The sequence below is a fragment of the Chiloscyllium punctatum genome, unplaced genomic scaffold (assembly GCF_047496795.1).
Source record: "Chiloscyllium punctatum isolate Juve2018m unplaced genomic scaffold, sChiPun1.3 scaffold_202, whole genome shotgun sequence".
NCBI classification, from domain to species: Eukaryota; Metazoa; Chordata; class Chondrichthyes; order Orectolobiformes; family Hemiscylliidae; genus Chiloscyllium; species Chiloscyllium punctatum.
The window spans coordinates 26,512-46,637 of NW_027309936.1; the positions used below are offsets into that span (position 1 = coordinate 26,512).

Below are 20,126 nucleotides of genomic sequence, written 5' to 3' on the forward strand. Positions count from 1 at the left end.
GATGGAAACGTAGGACAGGTCAAAAGGGCAGTGCCGAGTTGGAAGGCTGGATCTGGGATAAGGTGGGGGGAGTGGAAATGAGGAAACTGGTGAAATCCACATTGATCCCATGTGGTTGGATGATCTGAACACCGATGATGAGGCGTTCTTCGTCCAGGCATCAGATGCCTGGGATTTGGCGGTGGAGGTGGCCCAGGACCTGCATATCTTTGGTGGAGCGGGAAGGGGAGTTAAAGTCTTTGGGCACAGGCTATTTGGCTTGTTTAGTGTTTTACTGTTACTTTCACAGACCTTTTGTAAGTTAATTTTCCTCTGCTGCCCAACCCCTGACAATGTGCTGCTCTCTCAACGGACTAAATTTTCCACAGTATCTTTGACAGTGAATAATTCTTTTTTTTTCAACAAAAGAGTGCATTTTCCTTCCATTTCTGACCATCAAATTCTGCAACATTCTCACTTCCTGTAATGCATTTAGCACTCCCTGAAATATCAACTATGTGTTTCTCTCTCCACAGACCCCAGTGATTAATACCAGAGTCCCATTGCCTGTGGAGAGGGTGATGTTTGACTTCCTTGTTCAGCTGCAGTTCGTGTGGTGAAGGTGCTCCCACAGTGTTCTTGGGTAAGAGATGTTACAGATTATTTACTCAGCGACAGTGAAGAGTTTAGAATGTGTGTGCAAATCAGCAACAGTTTGTATTTTTATCATTTTTATAATTTCACAGAAATTGAGAATTTCTGACATAAGGCCACAGGTGGGGATATTAAGTCAGGTGATCAAAAATATTGCCAAATAAGCAGGTTTTCAGGAATACCTTAAAGGAGGAAAGCAGGTCTGAGAGGGTCAGGGTGGGAATTCCAGACCGTGTTGCCTTGGCAACTGTCAAAACAACCAGACCGGTGAAGCAATGAATAAATGCATCTTTGGGAGTCTGAAAGAAAATGAGTTGTTGGGATCTCACAGGTTGTGTGGTGCAGGGAGACAGGGATGTTCACAGCCAGGAATTACATCAAGGGTGAGAATTTTAAATTGTTGCTTGTTAATAGGAGCCTTTTGATGGATCAACAAGTTTTGGTCCAAGTGAGCACTCTGGGCAGTAGGGTTTTAGATACTCTTGAGCTTATATGTAAGTTGAATGTGGGAGGCTGGCCAGGACTGTGTTTGGATAATGAAGTCTGGAGATAAGAGGGATGGACGATTATTTCAGTAAATGGGCTGAGACTAGGGTGGAGTTGGGTGATGTCACTGATGTAGAAATAGCAGTTTTGGAGTCGGGCCCCTCCTCATCACTCCCCCTCACCCATTCACAAATATTGTTCGTTGTCCTGTCTGTCTTTTCTGGTTATGTCCTTCTCTCCAATTCTGCTAAGAACTAATATTTGACCTCAAGGTTGTTGGAAAATCCTGCTCCATCTCCACTCTCCCTTTCCTTTCTGAATTCCTCATATGTGGTGTCCATCCAGGATCTATCTTTGTCCCCTCCTGTATCTCACCTACATACTGCCAGGAGGTGACATCGTATTGGTTTCCCATGTACACTGACAATGCCCAGCTCTCTCTCCCTATCATCCCTCTCCATTGCTCCACTGTTACTCATTCATCAAACTGCTTACCACACGCCTACAACTCGATTGGCTGCAATTTCCTCCAATGAAACACTGCAATGGTTAAACCCATTGCCTTCAGTTGCTATTACAAATTACTTTCCCTTACTGCTCAGCCCCTCCCTCTTACTGGGAAATGCCTGAGGCAGAACTTAACAATATTGCTCTCATGTTCTGACCCCAAGGTAACCTTCTGATCAGACATCTACACAATTGCAAACACCTGGAATTCCGATCTCTAAAATGTTGCTTTTCTCCACCTCACCCCAGCTCCATTGCTACTGAAACCCCTTACCCATGTCTGTGTTGCATTAAAGTTGACAAATCTAAAACAGAACCCTTGATTCTGCAACTGACCCAGAATCTGGTTCTAGGTTCCCTCATGATGGGACACATCCTCTCAGTATTTACCCTGACATACCCCTTAATAAGCCTATGTTTCAATAAGATCGCCTCTCATTCTCCCCCAAATCCAATGAGTCCAGTCCCAACTTCTTCAGCCTTTTCTTAAAAGATAGTCCCTGCAAACCAGGGATCATCCCAGTAAATCTTCTCTGAATGCTTCCGATGAAGTGATGTATTTCCTTAAATAAAGGGACCAAAATTTCTCTCATTACTCCATATGTGGTCTCACTCGCATATATAAAGTGGCTCTCAGGTATATACTCCAAACTCTTATACTGCAAATCCCCTGAAATCAGGAATAATATTCCATTCCCCTTCCTGATGACCTGTTGTAACTGTGTGCTAGCTTTCTGTGTTTCCTGCACAGTTACCCCCTGGGTCCCTTTTGTGTTGCAGCTTTCTACAGTTTCCACCATTTAAATAGTCCTCTGTTCTTTTATTACCTCCTCCAAAATGAACAACTTCACATTATCCCAAGTTATGCTCCATTTACCAACTTGTCCACTTCTCCGAATCCATCTCTGTAAACTGTTTATAATCCTTTTGGAATTTTACTGTTCTACATTTTCTAGGAGACTCCCCCCTCATTCTTCTAAATCTTTCCAGGGAGCACCAGGCAGTGGGAAGCATGCTGAGTTGCTGTCTTTTCAGAGAGACTCTTTGGAATGACTGGGAGGATCTTGCTGCCCTTTGGTCAGAATGGAGACAACTTGCCCATCGAGCTGCATGAGCCTTTCACCCCCCCCCCCCCCCCATGTCTTATTGATGAGGCACAGCGGCAGAACGGAAGGAAAGAAAAGGAAGGAAATCCTGCTCTCCAAATCTCACTGACTCTTGGAACATTCTGTCCCATGTGTCAAAGATCTGCCCTGTTCAGTCACATGAAGTCCCAAGTTGGAAAATCATAGAAACCCACACAGATTTCCCCCTGAACTGACTACTGACCTCCACAAGGGGTAATATGTACAGTCATCCTGGACCAGGAGGAGGGGATGGTGTGAGTTTCTAACCTGAACTGACAGTGACAGATTTTATAAATTTGTATTACAGGATACTACAGGTGGATATTCAGATGGCAATCTCAGTAACTCTAATGCCAAACTCTGATTGAATTACTCCATTCATCAGGACCTCAGGACCTGGATATTTGCACTGTGTGTGAGTATTTTGTTCCAGCTCAATTCCATTTTCTGCATAAAAATTCTCCTTTGAATCAAACCGTCCCTCAATAGATCTCCCCAAAATCTTCAATATGTGTCCAGTAATCCTTTTATGATGAGTTGATGAGTGCAAGGTTTAACATCCTGTTGTATATGTTTTGTAAGCACTTGTCTCTCAGCTCCCCTCAATTTCCTTTGCTACAATGAGAACACCTCAGTTTCCCCAAACCCCTGATTCCCCAGTGTCTGTTTGCTCTCTATAAGGTACACATCAGGATCGTGTTGGAACATTCTCCACTTGCCTTCATCAGTGCAGCCCTCAACAGTATTAAAGAAAGCGAACATCCTCCAGGACAAAGCACTGTGCCTGAGTGGTGTCCCATCCACCACCTTCAGCATTCCCTCTCTCCACCTCCGATGCACAGTGGCATCACTGTGTAAAAGGTAAAGTCAGCATTGTCCTACCAGACCATAGGGCTGCTCTCTCATTAGGGAGAGATGTCTGGTGGTGGTTTAACCTGAAGGTTACCACAGCCCAGGCAAGGGGAGAGGTTGAGAACAAGAGTCCATCTATTGTAGATGGATATTCTTGATATGTATTAACAACACCCATGTCCCTGCAACTAAAATCCCCCATTCCTTGAACCATCCTGGTAACTCTCCTGTGCCCCCTCTCAGGGACCCTGCCATCCTTCCCAATGTGTGGGCAAACTCTGGTTTGCACAGACCCAGCTGCTCTGTGTTCCTGTGGGTGATGTCATCATCGAGCAACACTTGCACTAAACCTCACTGTCTGTGAGGGTGGGAGACACAAATCCCGAAATCATTTGAGATGTATTTAGTGTGCACTTGCTATGCCATGATAGATGACACTTTTCCACATGTACTGGAAAATAGAGGAGGATAATAGTATGGTGGTAGTTTTCAGTCGTAGTTTTCTTTCTCTCAGATTCGATGGACCACCAGAGCGTTTTTCTGTTCTGTAGACCGCTGAGATGTTTATTATAGGAATATGACAGGCTCCATTGGACATCAGGTCAGAAACGGTGATACTAGAATAGATGACACATGATTGGTCGATTTTCTTGAGAGGAAAGTGAGACGCAGAGATTTAAGAGGAAATTCAAAAGCTCAGCGCAGGAATTGTAAAGGGCAATCATCAAGTGAGAAATAAACATTGGGCATCCTGAAAGCTGGAAATAAAGAAAGGCACATATAGCAGAGCTTTGAGAGACTGGAGGGGATTAGACAGGGGGAGGATAATGAAGCTGGAGGAGATGCAAGTTGGAAAGGATTGTGAGGATGGAGGATGTTACAGAGATAGAGATATTTGTGATAGAGGTTTTTGAATTTTGAGGCTGGAGTGGAATTATAGAGATGAGGAATATTTGTAAGGCTGGATGAGATGGCACTGATAGGGAGAGTTCCAAACATAGAGGAATTTATAGAGATAACGAGTCATAAAGTTACACAGCATCGACACAGACCCTGTGGTCCAACCAGTCCGTGTCGACCATAAATTCGAACTGAACTAATCGCATCTGCCTCCACTTGGTCCAAGTCCATCCTAACATTCCCTATTGATATACGGGTCCAAATGTTTTTTTATTCCTATTAGAATCCCATTCCCCTACCCTTTTGCTCTATATTTACACCTGACTAATTCACTCAACCCAATCATTCCTGAACACTATGGGCAATTGAGCACGGCCAGTTCACCTACCCTGTACATCTGTGGATTGTGGGAGGATATGGGAGTTCGTGGAGGAGCCCACGCTGTCATGGGGAAGAATATGCAAACTCCACATGGACAGTCACCCAATACAAGAATTGAGCCTGTGTCCCTGGTGTTGAGAGGTCGCAGTGCTAACCGTTGAGCCACTGTGCCACCCTGAAATTGTAATTGCATTCACATCTACCACGTCCTCTGCAAGTTTATTCCACATGTGAACCACTCTTGTGCAAAAACAAAAAATAACATCGGAACTTCTTTTTAAAGCCTTACTTTTTAATTTGAGAAAAGGATGTCCCCAATCTTGAATCGCGCCCCCTCCTGGAAAGGGCACCTGCTGTTCACATTACCAAAACTCTTCAGGATTTTATAAACCTCTAATAAGTTCACCCCTCACCCTCCTGTGCTCCAGTGAAAAAGGACCCAACCTATCCAGACTCTGCTTATAATTCAATCCCTCCGTTCCCATCACCATCCTGGTAAATCTCTTCTGAACCTGCTCCGATTTAATAATATCCTTCCTATAACAGCACAAGCAGAACTGGGCACAGTATTCCAGAAGAGGCCTCCCCAACATCCTGTACAACCTCAACATAATGTCCCAACTCCTATATTCAAAGATCTGAGCAATGAAGGCAAATGTGCTAAAGCCCTTCTGAACCACCCTGTCTGCATGTGACACATAGTTCAAAGACCTGAACCCCTCGGTCTCTTTGTTCCATATCACTATCCGAGGCCCAACTTTTAATCAGTGTAAGTCCAGCCTTCGTTTGTTTTACCAAGATGTAATATTTTGCATTTATTCCAATCCAAAAATCACAAACATCCTTCGAGTATAGAGGCAAGAGGAGTATACTTAAGAGTAAAATCAGTAAGGCAAAAAGGGGACAGGAGACCGCTTTGGCGAATAGGGAAAGGGTTTTTACAAATACATTAAGAGCAAATGGGTCACTAGAGAGAGAATAGGCCACCTCAAAGATCAGCAAGGCAGCCTATGTGTGAAGACACAGGAGATGGGGTTGTTGGGGGGGATACTAAACGTGTGGCATCAGTGTTTACTGTGGAGAAGGAGAGATTTGTGGAGGTTGTCAAGATTAGAGATCGTGAGGGTGGGTGATGAGATGGGAGGCAATTGGAGGATGTTACAGAGATGCTTGTGATACCAGAGATAGTGATGGTTCTGAGGCGAGAGAGGATTTCTAGAGATAAGGAAGAGTTTAGTCTGGATGAGGTGACAGTGATCTGGGGAGTTGTGAGCATGGAGGAATTCAGAGATAGCGAGAGCTTGAGTCCTAAAATGATACAGAACAGAGACAGACCCTGTGGTTAAACCAGTCCGTGTTGACCATAATTCCCAACTAATCTAATCGCACCTGCCTCCGCTTGGTCCACATTCATCCAAATATTTCCTATTTATGGACTTGTCTAAATGTCTTTTAAACATTGTAATTGTATTCACAGCTGCTTCTTTTTCTGGGAGTTCACTTCACACATGTAAAGGTAAAAATAAATCCCCAATTTATTTTTTAAACCTTTCTCCTCTATTTTCAAATTGTATGCACCCAGGTCTTGAATCCCCCCCTCCCCCTTATCTACACGCTTCATGGTTTTATAATCCTTTAAGGTCATCCCTCAACCTCCTACGCTGTAGTGAAAAAGCATCCCAGCCTATCCAGCTTCTCCTTGTGACACAATCCCTCCATTCATGGCAACATCCCGGTTAGTCTCTTCCGAATCCGCTCCAATTTAATAATATCCTTCCTATCACAGCACAACCAGAACTGGACACAGTATTCTAGAAGAGGCCTCCCCAGCATCCTGTACAGCCTCAACCTAAATTCCCAACTCTGGTACTCAGAGGTCTGAGCAATGAAGATAAGTGTGCTAACCACCTTCTTAATCACCCTGTCTACATGTGACACAGACTAAGAAGACCTGTACCTCTCAGTCTCTTTGTTCCATATCACTACTCAAAGCCTTACTTTTAATTAGTGTAAGTCCTGCCCTCGTTTGTTTTATCAAGATGCAATATTTTGCATCAGTATTTACTGTGGAGAAGGACACGGGAGATGTAGAATGTGGGGAAATAAATGGTGACATCTTGAAAAATGTCCATACTACAGAGTACGGGATGTCTGGAAACGCATAAAGGTGGATCAATCCCCAGGCTTTGATCAGTTGTACCCTAAAATTCTGTGGGAAGCGAGGGAAGTGATTTCTGGGCCTCTTGCTGAGATTTTTGTATTATTGATAGTCACAGCTGAGGTGCCAGAAGACTGCGGGTTGGTTAATACGGCGCTACTATTTAACGAAGGCAGTTTGGACAAGCCCAGGAACTACAGATGCTGTGCTAGACTAGGTGTTGGAGGGAGCCCTGAGCGACAGGATTTGCGTGTATTTGGAAAAGCACAGACTGATTAGGGATAGTCAGCATAACTTTCTGCATGGGAAATCATGTGTCACATACTCGATCTGGTTTTTAAGAAGTAACAAAGAGGATTGATGAGAGAAGAGTAGTAGATGCGATCTATATGGACTTCAGTAAGGTGTTCGACAAGGTTCCCCATGGGAGACTGGTTATCAAGGTTAGATCGCACGGAAGTAGCCATTTGGATATAGAACTGGCTCAAAGGCAGAAGACAGAGGGTGGTGGTGATGGATGATTATTTTTCAGACTGGAGGCCTGTGACTAGTGGAGTGCCACAAGGATCGTGCTGGGTCCACTACTTCTCATCATTTATATAAATGAATTAGATGTGAACACGGGAGGTATAGATAGTAAGTTTGTAGATGGCACCAAACTTGGAGGTGTAGAGGACAGTGAAGAAGGTTACCTCAGATTTCAATGGGATTTTGATCAAATAGGCAAATGGGCTGAGGAGTGGCAGATGGAGTTCAATTCAGATAAGTGCGAGGTGCTGCATTTTGGAAAAGCAAAGCTTAGTAGGACTGATACACATCATGGTCAGGTCCTGGGGAGTGTTGCTGAACAAAGGGACCTTGCTGTGCAGGTTCATAGCTCCTTGAAAGTAGAGGTGCAGGTAGATAGGATAGTGAAGGTGTTTGGTATGATTTCGTTGATTAGTCAGAGTATTGAGTAAGAGAGTTGGGAGGTCATGTTGCGGCTGTTCAGGACATTGGTTTGGCCACTCTTGCAATATTGTGCGCAATTCTGTTCTCCACCTATCACAAAGATGTTGTGTAACTTGAAAGGTTCACAAAAGATTTATAAGGATGTTGCTAGGGTTGGAGAATTTGAGATATAGGGATAGGCTGTACAGGCTGGGGCTGTTTTCCCTGGAGCGTCAGAGGCTGAGGAGTGATCTCAAAGGTTTATAAAATCATGAGCATGGATCAGATAGATAGACAAGAGATTTTCACTGGAGTGGGGGAGTCTAGAACTAGAGGGTATAGATTTAGCGTGAGGGAAAAGATATAAAAGGGACCTAAGGGGCAACTTTTTCATGCGACGGTGTTGTGTTTATGGAATGAGCTGCCAGAGGGAGTTGTGAAGGCTGGTACAATTGCAACATTTATTCGGCATCTGGATGAGTATATGAATAGGAAGGGTTTAGAGGGATATTGACCAAGTGCTGGCAAATGGGACGAGATTAGGTTCGGAAAACTGGTCGGTATGGACGAGTTTGACTGAAGGGTCTGTTTCCGTGCTGTATGTCTGTGACTCACAGCCGGGGATCAGCTCAGTGGGTTTCAGTCTCTTCAAAGGTAAATCTTACTCTGTTTTACTTTTTCAAATCTGCAACATTCAGTAGGGTGAGTGTTTACTAGTTTAAGTGCCTCTGTTATGATCTTTTGGTTGAATATTTTAAATGTAAAATACAGGTACTAATGTATTCGAGAGTAGTCTTTTGTAAAGCTGTAAGACTCTGCCTTTTTCTGGGTCTACAGATTAAGGTGCAGAGATGGCCATTCGTACAGTGATGTGCACTTCCTGGAGGAGAGTAGGGGGAGTTTGAATGATCCTGAGGATAGCCTACAGGAAGTGATGCAAATCCTCTTGGATCACATGGATCAGATGGAGCGGTGCTTAATGGTAATGAAGAATTTACAAAAGTCAGGATGTGTGATAGGTGGCAGTTTCAGGCCGAAAAACTGCCGATACAGTCAGGTAGATGGGTTACCTCTCGGAAAGGTAGGAGAGGGAGGTAGGTAGAGAAGGAGTCTCCTGTGGCTATCCCCATCTGAAACAAGTATACTATTATGGATAATGTAGGTGGTCATAGACTCTCAGGGGAATTTTGCACTGACAGCCAAGTTACTGCTACTGAGACTGGCTCGACTATAATGAGAGGTATATCAGATTCCAAACGCTCAAGGATGATAAGGGACTCTGTAGTTGGGCACAGACTGCCCTTTCTGTAGCTGACAGACATCAGAATGGGGTGGTACCTCCCTGGTGCCAGGATCAAGGATGTTTCGGACAGGTAGCAGAATATTCTCAAAGGGAAGAATGACCAGTGAGAGGTCATTGTACATTGGTACCAATGACATAGGAAGGGGAAGAGATGAAGTCCTGATGAGAGAATATAGCAAATTAGCCTGGAATATAAAAAAGTAGGTCCTCGACCATAATATCTGCATTACTTCTGGTGCTACATGCTAGTGAGAGTAGGAATAGCAGGATGGAGGAGATGAATGATTGGCTAAGGAGCTGGTGTAGGGCAGAAGGATTCACATCTTTTGATCATTGTAAGCTCCTCTGGAGTAGAGTTGACCTGCATAAGAAGGATGGATTGTACCTGAATTAGAAAGTGTCTAATATCCAGGCAGGGAGATTTGCTAGTGTTACTCAGGTGGCATTAATCCAGTGAGGGTAAACCCAAAGAGATAGTGAGAAAAGAGGTAAGTCTGAGGCTGGTACAGTTCAGAAGTCAGACAGTCAAGACAGGCAAGGGCAAGGCACAGAACCAGGTGGAACTGACAAGTTACACTGCATTTACTTCAATGCAAGAGGCCTGACAGGGAAGGCAGATGGGCTCAGGGTATGGTTTTGAATGTGGCACTGGGATATCATGGGTATTACAGAAACGTTGCTCAGAGATGGGTTGGACTGGCAGCGTAATGTTCCAGGGTATCGATGCAAGAGGAAGGATAGAAAGGGGGACATGAGAGGAGGCGGAGTGGCCTTTTTGTTTAGAGGTAGCATTACAGTTGTGCTGAGGGAGGATATTCCTGGGAGTACGTCCAGTGAAGTTATTTTGGTGGAACTGGGAAATAAGAAAGGGATCATCACCTTGTTGTTACTATCTGCGTGGGTTTCGTCTATTTGCTCTGGTTTCCTCCCATTATCTAAAGATATGCAGGTTGTGTGGATATTCCAGGCTGAATTGCCCATATTGTTCAGGGATGTGCACGCTAGGTGGATTAGCCATGGGGAATGCAGTGGTAAGGTAGGAGTCTCTGAGGGTCCGTGTGGTTGTGATGAGCTGAATGGCCCACTTCCACGCTGTCAGGGTTCTTTGATAATTCTACTAGTTTTAAAATAGTTACAGAAAATAATAGACCAGATCTAAATGGTGTTCTAAATTGGACAAAGGCGAATTTTGACAGTACAAGGTATTCCTTTGCTATTCCCAGGCTGGAAAGTGGGAACATAAGAACATAAGAAAGAGGAGCAGGAGTAGGCTACATGGCCCCTCAAGCCTGCTCTTCCATTTAATAAGATCAGGGCTGATCTTTTCATGGCCTCTGCTCCACTTTCCTGTTCTCTCACCATAACCCTTAATTCCTTTCCTGTTCACAAATCTACCTTTTGACCTAACGATAGTCAAGTCGATAACCTAAACTGCTGCACTCAGCAGCAAATTCCACAGATTTAGCTGAAGAAGTCCATCCTGAACTCAGTCCTAAATCTGATACCCCCTTATTTTGATGCTCTGCTCCCTAGTTTAAGCAACCCCTAGCGGAAATCACCTCCCTGCTTCTATCTTATCTACTCCGTTCATAATTTTATTTTTTTTCCCATCCAACCTCCCATATTTCGAAATTCCAATGAGCATACTACCAGTTTCCTCAATCTCTCTGCATCCGCCAACCCTCTGAAATCCTGACTGAAACTAGTGACCCTCCTCTACACTCCCTCCTGTGTCAGTACATCTTTGCGAATGTAAGGGGACCAAACCTGTACACAGTACTCCAGGTGTAGCCTCCCCAGCACCCTGTACAGCTGCAGCATAACCATCCCTCTAGCAATGAAGGACAATATTCCCTTCACTGTCTTAATTACCTGCTGTACCTGAAAACCAACTTGCTGTGATTCGTGCATAAGGACACCCAGCTCCCTCTGCACAGCAGCATGCTGCAAGTTTTCACCATTTCATCATCAGTTTGCTGTTAGTCTGACCAAAATGGATGACTTCACGTTTCCCAATCTTGTCCTTCATCTGCCAGATCCTTACCCACTCACATAGCCTATCTGTATCCCTGTGCAGACTTACAGTGGCCTCGGCACACATTGCTCTACCACTCATCTTAGTGAAGTCTACCTTTCATGAATCGATGCTGTGTCTGCTCAATGAGATAATTTCTATCCACATAGCTCACTATTTCTTCCTTAAGAGATCGGGCATTTTCCCCACCAAAGAAGTTATGCTAACAGGTCCATTTTAAAATATTCGCATCACATTTGTAGCTTGCCAATCTGTCAGAGCTGTCCCAGAGTCCAGCAAATTTTAGTGAATTATCACGAGTGCATTTGCTATTTACCCACTGCCATCTGTTAACGTCCCCTGGGATGCACTCCATCACGGCCAGGAGACCCATCTACCTTTCGGCTGTTATCTTTCCCAACACCACCTCTTTACTGAGAATGATTGCTTCTTTGTCCTCATCTGCCATTGTGTCCATAGGCCTGCAACAACGAGAGTACACAGACAGTATGTTCCTGTTAAGGCCTTAATAGGTAGTGTAGGGAATGCTGCCTGTCGAGAGAAATTGAGAGTCTCGTCAAGAAAATGAAGGAGCGATACGGCAGGTGCAGACAGCTGGGTTTGTGTAAATTCCTGGAGGAGTATAGGGGCAGTCGGAGTCTCCTCGAGGGAAACCAGGAGAGCAAAAACGGGACATGAGAGAGCTTTGGGAAATAGGTTCCCAGAGAATCCAGAGATTCCAGAAATACACTAAGGATAAACGAGTAAGCAGGCAGAGAATAGGGACCCTCAAAGATCAAGAAAAAGGTCCTATTTGTCCGAGATAAGTATATACCTGTCAGGCAGGGCGGAAGCTGTAGAGTGCAGGAGCTGTGGTTTACAAAGGAAATGGAATCTCTCTTCAAAAGGAAGAAGGCGGCTTATGTTAGGATGAGATGTGAAGCGTCTGTTAGGGCGCTTGAGGGTTACAAAATAGCCAGCAAAGTCCTAAAGAAACAGCTCAGAAGTGCCAGGAGGACACATGAGAAATTGTTGGCAGATAGAAACAGGGTAAACCCTAAGGCTTTCTATAGGTATTTAAAGAATGACGAATAAGATTAGGGCCAATCAAGGATAGTAGTGGGGAGTTGTGTGTAGAGTCAGAGGAGATAGGGGAAGCACTAAATGAATATTTTTCAACAGTATTCCCTTTAGAAAATGACAATGTTGTTGAGATTACTGAGATACAGGCTACTAGACTAGGTGGGATTAAGGCTCATGAGGAAGAGGTATTAGAAATCTTGCAGAGTGTGAAAATAGATAAAACCCATTTGGCCCAGTGAACTTATCCCAGGATCCTCTGGGAAGCCAAGGTAGAGATTGCCGAGCCTTGGCATTGATCTTTAAATCATCATTGTCTACAGGAATAGTGCCAGAAGACTGGAGGATAGCACATGTGGTTCCCCTGTTCAAGAAGGGGAGTAGAGACAACCCTGGTAATTATAGACTAGTGAGCCTTACATCAGTTGTTGGTAAAGTGTTGGAAAAGGTTATAAGATATATGATCCAGAAAAGAATAATTTGATTAGGGATAGTCAGCACGGTTTTGTGAAGGGTAGGTCGTGCCTCACAAACCTTATTGAGTTCTTTGAGAAGGTGACCAAACAGATAGGTGAGAGTAAACCGGTTGATGTGGTGTATATGGATTTCAGCAACGCGTTCGATAAGGTTCCCCACAGTAGACTATTGTACAAAATGCGGAAGGATGGGATTGTGGGAGATAAAGCAGTTTGGATCAGTAATTGGCTCGCTGAAAGCAGACAGTGGTGATTGATGGGAAACGTTCATCCTGGAGTCCAGTTGCCAGTAGTGTACCGCAAGGGTCGGCGTTGGGTCCACTGTTGTTCGTCATTTTCATAAACTACCTGGATGAGGGCGTAGAAGGATGGATTAGTAAATTTGCAGACAACACGAAGGTTGGTGGAGTTGTGGATAGTGACGAAGGATGTTGTACGTTACAGAGAGACTTAGATAAGCTGCAGAACTGGGCTGAGAGGTGGCAAATGGAGTTTAATGCGGACAAGTGTGAGGTGATTCACTTTGGTCAGAGTAACTGGAATGCAAAGTACTGGGCTAATGGTATGATTCTTGGTAGTGTAGATGAGCAGAGAGATCTCAGTGTCCAGGTACACATTTCCTTGAAAGTTGCCACCAGGTTGACGGGGTTGTTTAGAAGGCATACAGGGTTTTAGCTGTTATTAACAGGGGGATCGAAATCCGGAACCATGATGTTATGCTACAGCTGTACAAAACTCTAGTGAGGCTGCACGGTATTGTGTACAGTTCTGTTCCCCACATTATAAGGAGGATGTGGAAGCTTTGAAAGGGTGCAGAGGAGATTTACTAGGATGTTGCCTGGTATGGTGGGAAGGTCTTACAAGGAAAGGCTGAGGGACTTGGGGCTGTTTTCGTTAGAGAAGAAGGTTGATACGTTACTTAATAGAGACATACAAGATAATCAGATGGTTAGATAGGGTGGACAGGGAGAGCCTTTTTCCAAGAATGGTGACGGCGAGCACGAGGAGATATAGCTTTAAATTGAGGGGTGATAGATATAGGACAGATGTCAGAGGTAATTTCTTTACTCAGAGAGTAGTCCGTGTATGGAATGCTTTGCCTGCAACGGTAGTAGATTCACCAACTTTAAGTACATTTAAGTCGTTATTGGACAAGCAAATGGACGTACATGGAATAGTGTTGGTTAAATGGGCTTCAGATTGGTATGACAGGTCGGCGCGACATTGAGGGCCGAAGAGCCTGTACTGTGTTTTAATGTTCTATGTTCTATGAGCAATATGCTGTAAGGATCGTTTCTGGGTCCACTGCTTTTCTTCATTTATGTAAATGTTTTCTATGTGAATATAGGAGGCATGGTCAGTGACTTTACATAGATACCAAAATTGGAGGTGCAGTGGACAGGGAAGAAGGTTACCTCAGATTACAATGGGACTTCAAACAAATGGGCTAAGGAGTGGCAGATGGAGTTTAATTCAGAAAAATGTGAGGTGCTCCATTTTGGAAAATCAAATCAGGGCAGGACTAATACACTTAATGGAAAGGTCCTGAGGAGCGTTGCTGAACAAAGATCTTGGAGTGCAGGTTCATAGTTCCTGAAAGTGGAGTCATAGATAGGCAGGGTAGTGAAGAAGGCGTTTAGTATCCTTGCCTTTACTGGTTAGTGGATTGAGTACACGAGTTGTGACGGCATTTTGTGGCTGTTCAGCACATTGATTCAGCCACTTCTGAAATTTTGCTTTCAGTCCTGGTTTCCCCGCTATCGGAATGATATTGTGAAACTTGAAAGGGTTCAGAAAAGATGTGCAAAGATGTTACTAGGGTTGAGGGTTTCAGCTATATAGGGATGGGCTGAATAGGCTGGGGCTGTTTTCCCTGGAGCATCGGATGCTGACAGATGACCTCAGTGGTTGATACAATTGTGAGGGACATGGATAGGGTGATCAACCAGGATCTTATTCACAGGTTAGGTGTGTCCAAATCTATGGGGCACAGGCTTAAGGAGTGAGGAAAACAATTTATAAGGGATCTGAGGGGCATTGTTTTCAAGCTGAACGTGCTATGTGTATGGAATGAGCTGCCAGAGAAAGTGTGGTGGCTGGAACAATTGCAACATTTAAAAGGCAACATTTAAAAGATTGGGTAAGTGATTAGGAAAGGTTTAGAAGGTTATGGGCCAAGTGTTGTCAAATGGGACGAGATTAATTTAGAATATCTGATCGGCATGGACAAGTTGGACCAAACGGTTGGTTTCTGTGCTGTACATCTCGATAACACTGAAACATTAAAATAAGATACGTTTCTCTATGTGGAGAGTTAGCAGAAGGTCGGATAATTCTCCTTGGAACTCAGAAAGTTAAGCAGTGATTTCAACTAGGAGCAGATTTCTTACAGGCAAATGGGAGGTGAGTTGGGACAGACTGGCACCATCTCCAGAGAGAGAGAGTACAGCCCCAATGGGCTGAATAGCCCCCAGTCCCTCTACTCTGTGATACTGCCCCCTTTCACTGAATGTTGAAGCTCATGCCAGTGCAGAGCCATAGAGATATACAGCATGAAAACAGCCCTTTTGGTCAAACTAGTCCATGCTGACCAGATATCCGAACTTAATCTCGTCCTATTTGCCAACACTTGGCACACATCCCACTACACCCTTCCAATACATACACCCATCCAGATGCCAAATGGTCTAGTTTTACCAACTTCCACCACTTCCCCTGACAGAAGATTCCATACACACACCACCTGCTGTGAAAAAAGTTGACCCTCTGATCCCTTTTATATATTTCCCCTCGCACATTGAACCTATGCCCGCTAGTTCTGGACACCCCCACCCCAGGGCAAGGACCTTGTCTATTTATCCTATCCATGCCCCTCATGATTTGATAAACCTCTATAAGGTCACCCTTCAGCCTCCAATACTCCTGGGAGGAGCGCACAACTCGTGTCACAATGGGGCCGGTGAGATTGATGGCAGCTTCAGACCAATAGGAGAGTTGATGTGATCCTCCAGACAATGGGAGTGAATGAGGGGTGGGTCCAGTGGGCCAACATGTGACCATAAACTGTGCAGGTGCACTGTCACTATGGTGCGGGTGTACTCCGTGAGTGTGAAGGGAATGAGAGAGACAGCAGAGATTGGGAGAGAAATTGAGTTTGTATGGACTGGGAATGTTGATAAACACACGGTTTTAGGTGGCTAGACCTGAATTAGAAATTCCTGGTAAATTAGAACCAAAAGAGCTGCGGATGCTGTAAATCTCACAATAACCAAAAGGTACTGGAAAAGCTCAGCAGGTCTGGCAGCATCTGAGAAGAGAAATCAGAATTAACATTTTGGATTCGCTGAGCCTTCCTCAGAGCCGATGTGACTGAAAAGAAATGTCGCTTTTTATGCAGAAGGTAGGGGTTAAGGAGTACATGATAGGTGGGGATAGAGTCCAAAGAAAGAGATGGGAGCAGTTGGACAACGGAGTGGATAACGAACTGGCTGGGGGAGGGTGAATAGCTGTTTATGAGGACTGTTAGTGGCGAACCATAGGTAGTGTGTAATGGCATGCTCTATGATAACAAGGACTGGTGTGTGGGTTAAGAGGCTAGGGCGCTAGGACATTGGAGAGTTCAGGGCCTAAAATTATTGAATTTGATAGAGGTGTGTAGGATGTCCAAGTAGAAAATGAGGTGTTGTTCTTCCAGCTTGTGTTAAAGTGTGGCGCTGGAAAAGCACAGCAGGTCAGGTAGCTGACCTTCAGCACTTGATCACCCTGAAGCTCTACTTTCCAGGGACTGTACACTTGTTCTGAGCCCTTCAGAGGGATTGAAGGGGATAGGGAGAGAACAGGAACAGGGTTGTGTTGTAATCTACAAAATAACGGTCACCCTCCCCCTCTCGGTGTCTCCCCTCTGTCTCCCATCCCCCATCATGCCTCCTCCCCACCGCAGGGAAAAGATCTTGTGTATTTTCCCTATCCATGCCCCTACTGATTTGATAAACCTCTATAAGGTCACCCATCAGCATCTGACGCTCCAGGGAAAACAGTGTATTCATCCGCTCCCTTTGGTTCAAATCCTCCAACCCTAGCAACATGCTTGTAATACTTTGCTGACCCCTTTCAAGTTTCACAATATTGTTTTGATAGGAAAGAGATCAGAATTGCATGCAATATTCCAAGCATGACCTAACCAAGGCCCTGTACAGCCGCAATATGACTTCCCACCTCCTATACTCAGTGCTCTGACCAATAAAGGAAAATATACTAAACACCTTCTTAACTATCCTATCTACCTGTGATTCTGCATTTCAAGGAGCTATGAACCTGTACTCCAAAGTCTCTTTCTCAGCAGCAATCCCGAGGACCTTATCATTAAGTGTATTCACCCTGCTAATATTTGCTTTTCCAAAATGCAGCACCTCACATTTATCTAAATTAAACTCCATCTGCCAGTCCTCAGCACATTCAACCATCTGATCAAGATCCCATTATAATCTGAGGTAATCCTGTTCACTGTCCACTACACCTCCAATTTTGGGGTCATCTTACGAACATTACTTCCTATATTCACATCCAAATCATTTATATAAATTATGAACATTTCAGGATCCAGCACCGATACATTGTGACATCCCACTGGTCACAGGTCTCCAATCTGAAAAGCAACCTTCCACCACCACCCTCTGTCTTCTCCCTTTGAACAAGTTTTGTATCCAAATGGCTAGTTGTCTCTGTATTCCATGAGATCTAACCTTGCTAACCAGTCTCCCATGGGGAACCTTGTTGAATGCCTTACTGAAGTCCATGTAGATTATTTCTACCGCTTTGCCGTCATCAATCCTCTTTGTTGTTACTTCAAAAAAATTGAATCAAGTTCATGAGACGTGATTTCTCACACACAAAGCCGTTATTAATATCCCGGACTTAACTCTGTACATTGGGGTCTGCGTCACCCAGTTATGGGTGTTAATATTCTGGATAAATTTCACATACACCAGCTTTGTGTTGGTGACTGTGTACTGAGTCTTGTTAATAACACCAACACAGATGAGTTCCTTTTGAAAGGCAGTCCCTATATCCCTAACCCCCTTCCAGTTGCTCTGTCTCCTCCATTCCCACCGTAGACAGTAAGTGGGAGGAGCTCATGGAGTTTCCATGTGAGTGAGATTGAGAAAATCTTCCCTTCTTTCCACTAGCCCACCAAGAAATGGCGGTAGTGTCCTTACCTCTGGACCGAGAGAATCGGGTTCAGAGTTTGGTAACAGCGGCTTTGAAGAGGCTGATTGGAAATCATGCCCAAGCCACCAGGCCATACTGTCTCCCAGCTGTCCCTGCCTGAGTCTCCAAACAGAACCATCCTGTCGTTTCTCTCCTGTCAGACTCTCCCATTGCTCAGTTTGTCCAGGATCCCCTCCTGCTGCTGCACTGCTCCTGTCCCTCACTGACCTGTCCATCCCCAAGTGTCCTCCACATTCATTCGTTGTTTACAATCCCATTGTTCCAGTCCTGCAGCCCCTCCCCCTCCACTCTATTGGGCACAGCTGCTGTCAATCACCCAGGCACCTGTGTGATCTGGAGCATGCTCTGTAGGAGGGGAGACCTGTGCACGGGCGCAGTGCTGGCCAATTGTTGGCGTATGTGCAGTATGGGTCAGTGCCAGCGAGGGAGGCTTTGGATGTGTGGGATTAATCTGTCATTGGCTGCTCCCTCCCTTCCTCCCTCTGAGAACAGGACCCAGGGGACTGGTCCCTGCCCTGGTATCGTGACAAGTGGTCGGCGTATCGGTGGGGGGAGCATTTTGCAGAAAGTTATCAGAACTCAGGTGAAGATTCAGGAATGTTATGGAAAGGAACAAAGGTAGGCCTGCAATTAAAGTTCTAATTTGGTTCATTTTAGTTCAACCAGATGTGATTTGTCCAGTGTGTGCAGGATGGTTCTTATCAGAGGGTTGGTGTGGAGGAAATAAATAAGAGGTTCCAGATTGGAAAAAAAAAATCAATGTTGGTCTGACTAGGAAACCTTGGGAGGTGGGGGGAGGATTCACCAACACCCAGGAGACTCCGAGTCAGATTCATTGATTTGATTAGATTAGACTTCCTGCAGTGTGGAAACATGCCCTTCGGCCCAGCCAGTCCACACCGACCCTCGGAAGTGTAGCCCACCCAGACCCATTTCCCTCTGACTAATGCACATAACACTATGGGCAATTTAGCCTAGCCGATTCACCTGACCAATGCATCTTTGGATTGTGGGAGAAAACCGGCGCACCCGGAGAAAACCCACGCAGACACGGAGAGAACATGCAAATTCCACACGGACGCTGTGGGGCAGCAGTGCCATCGTGCCACACCTTTGTTTTGGTCCTTAGTCTGCAGGCAGGAGCTAAGAAGCTGAATTCAACGAGAGGAGAGAGCATTAGAACTGGGTGTGGAGGAAAGGGGTGAGGAGATTGGTTTGGATTTCAGTTCACAGAAGGGAGAAATTGTGAGACTGAGAATTAAAGCTTTGGGGGAACAAAGAAACTACAATTTAATGCTATAATTGTCTTATGAATTTCCATCCTGTGTTAATGGTGGTGACTTGTTTTCTCTGTTGTAGGGTACTGAAAGGGCAGATTTGTGAATGAGAAATTCAGATTGAACTTCATGTTCAGTTTTGACAGTTACTTAATCCGTGCCGATCTGAATATCATTGGCCTTTTCATGTGGAAAGAAAGGTGTGTATTCTGTCCGTGGGCGAATATTTCAAGTGTCAATGTGACTGGAAAAATTACTGAGACACAGCCAAGTCCATGTCAGCGTGGTGAATGTGGAGAGAGCTTTCATTTGTTTTTAAAAGTCTGAAAATACATGTCACATTTCCCAGGAATAATGAAGTTACAGATTTGTTTTGTATGAGGACAAGTTTTTAATTAACTATGCAACCAGAAAGACAGAAGGATACCTGCACCATGGAAAATACAATGAAAACGGGATTGTTGTAATGGGGTTAATTTTCGATCATGGCTTGTAATCCGTTGGCGATGTCACGTCTGTTCCAGCGCCGTGGGGAGACACTGGAAATGTGATGAATGCAGTGAAGATTTCGGTTATTCAACTGGATAAGGTGCAGAAGAAATGGGCTCAGGGGTCTGAGTTAGAGGGAGAGGTTGGACAAGCGAGGATTCTTTTTTGTTTAGAGCAGAGGAAACAGAGGGGAGATCTATTTCTGGCAGTGTATAATATTGTGACAGGCTTGGGTAAGGTGAATGCACTCAGTCTTTTTCCCAGGAAATCAAGGAGTAGAGGGC

General features: G+C 44.7%; 1 long non-coding RNA gene across 6 annotated transcripts in view; it reads left to right on the forward strand.

Moving 5' to 3' along the window:
* The window catches only part of LOC140471914 (uncharacterized), a 32,303-nt gene that overhangs the window by 8,001 nt on the left and 4,176 nt on the right, over positions 1 to 20,126 (forward strand). The window contains exons 3-7 of one of the 6 annotated variants that reach the window (XR_011957269.1): positions 516 to 622; positions 3,061 to 3,168; positions 3,435 to 3,614; positions 18,569 to 18,694; positions 19,436 to 19,553. This is a non-coding gene — a long non-coding RNA (uncharacterized lncRNA). Of the gene's footprint in view, positions 1 to 515; positions 623 to 3,060; positions 3,169 to 3,434; positions 3,615 to 6,363; positions 6,403 to 8,811; positions 8,957 to 18,568; positions 18,695 to 19,435; positions 19,554 to 20,126 lie in introns of all 6 variants that reach the window. The other 5 variants (XR_011957268.1, XR_011957272.1, XR_011957271.1 and 2 more) reach the window with 5 other exon arrangements.